Source organism: Zeus faber (genome assembly GCF_960531495.2).
Source record: "Zeus faber genome assembly, chromosome: 6".
NCBI classification, from domain to species: domain Eukaryota; kingdom Metazoa; phylum Chordata; class Actinopteri; order Zeiformes; family Zeidae; genus Zeus; species Zeus faber.
In genome coordinates, this window is record NC_137201.1 from 34,520,556 (window position 1) to 34,523,055 (window position 2,500).

The following is a 2,500-nucleotide window of genomic DNA, read 5'->3' on the forward strand; positions in this document are numbered from 1 at the left end:
CCAAGACAGGTGTGGCTGCTTAAAGCACACCACCAGGTTAGAGAGAGAGAGAGAGACGTGAGAGACAGAGACAGGTGAGAGAGGCATACAGGGGTGAGAGAGAGAGAAATGTCAGGGGGAGAGAGACAGGTCAGAGAGAGAGAGAGAGAGAGAGACAGGTCAGACAACCTATAACCCTATTTTTATATAATATTTTAATATATTAATTGAATGTAATATTTTTGTAGTTGTATTGTTTTAATGGAGCCACAGGTTGTCTCCACGTCGTTAAGAAGAACAAGAAACAGAAATGGAAATAGGTCGAGTACAGACACACTCCCCCAGTCAGGGTGTGGTCAGTGTGGACACTGGGACACTGGGAGGCCGGGACACTGGGACACTGGGACACTGGGACACTGGGAGGCCGGGACACTGGGACACTGGGACACTGGGACACTGGGACACTGGGAGGCCGGGACACTGGGACACTGGGACACTGGGACACTGGGACACTGGGACACTGGGACACTGGGACACTGGGAGGCCGGGACACTGGGACACTGGGACACTGGGACACTGGGACACTGGGAGGCTGGGACACTGGGACACTGGGATGCTGGGCTGTTGGGTACTGGGACGCTTGTACAGGTGGATGGATGGATGGGTGGACAGTGGGACACTGGGAGGCTGGGAGGCTGGGACACTGGGACACTGGGAGGCCGGGACACTGGGACACTGGGACACTGGGAGGCTGGGAGGCTGGGACACTGGGACACTGGGATGCTGGGCTGTCGGGTACTGGGACGCTTGTACAGGTGGATGGATGGATGGGTGGACACTGGGACTCTGAGACACTGGGACGCTGGGACACTGGGACGCTTGGATGCTGGGACTCTTGGACACTGAGACACTGGGATACTAGGACACTGGGACGCTGGAATGCTGAGATACTGGGGACACTGGGATGCTGAGACACTGGGAGGCTGGGCTGTTGGGATACTGGGACGCTTGGGATATTGAGAGGCTGGGACGATTGGACGGGTTGACACTGGGAGGGGTGGAGGGGTGGACACTGGGAGGGGTGGAGGGGTGGACACTGGGAGGGGCTGAGGGGTGGACACTGGGAGGGGTGGACACTGGGAGGGGTGGAGGGGTGAATAACGAAGCCGAGACAAAAAACATGTTTACAGACTGAAGAAGAAGAAAATGAAGAGCAGAGGAATCCAAATGCTACGTTTACACCCTCTGGACATAGAGAGAGGAAAGAGGATATATATATATATATATATATATATATATATATATATATATATATATACTCTATATATATAAATATATATATATATATATATATATATATATATATATATATACTCTATATATATATATATATATATATATATATATATATATATATATATATATATATTTATATATATATTTATATGTGTATTCTCTCTCTCGCACACACACACACACACACACACACACACACACACACACACATATATATATATATATACACACATAATATATATATACACAGTATATATATATATATATATATATATACAGAGGAGAGAGAGAGACAGTGGAGGTGAATGGCAGCTTCCTAACTCACCATGGGGTGAATGCTCCACATTACTAATTCACTAGTTTTGTTTTGTGTGTTTGTCCGTTGGAACAAACGGAAACTCTAATTCCCTGCAAAAATAAACAAAAAAAAAAGAAATAAAAATATATAGAGAAACAAAAAAATGAAAATACAAAAATCAACAGAGAGAGGAGATGGGGAGGATGGAGAAGCTGGAGCCAGAAGTCTAAATAAAAGATTACTCCTCCATAAATGGAAAGACAGAATATTAGCAGAGAAATGTCTGAGCTGGAGGAAGGAGTGCAGGGAGAGCTGGGAAAAAAAAAACGACTGAATATAAAGGAGAAAAGATAGAGTTGAGGGAGGAGAGGAGAAGAGCATTCAGCAAGGAGGATATAAAAGGAACAGAGAAAGGAGGGGGGCGAGGGAGGGAGGGAGACAGGGCTGTGGAAGGAAAGAGAGAAAGAGGGAGAGAGAGAGTGGAAGAGGGGGGCAAGCGAGAGCAGGAGAGAGAGAGAGCGAGAGATCAAGAGAGGGAGGGAGGGAGGGAGGGGGGGGGAGTGAGAGAGAAACAGAGACAGAGGACGAAAGAGAAAGACAGAGAGAAGAGGAAAACAGAGAGGGGGAAGGGAGGAAGAGGGATCGCCACAAGAGACTCAAAAAACCCACAGAATAGAAAAGCTGCTGTCTGTCTGCAGCTCTGCAGCCGCTAGATCTATACACACTCTGCAGAAATAGCCCTGATAGAGAGTGTGGATATACCCCTCATAGAAACTATAGAAATAGAGAGTATAGAAATACTCATTTAAGATAGTATACCAATACGCCGTAAAGATAGCATAGAAATACTCCTTATAGATACACACAAACTTCCCTGTGAGGTTTATTCAAGTAAAGAGAATGAATCCCAGAGTGGGTGGAGGGAGG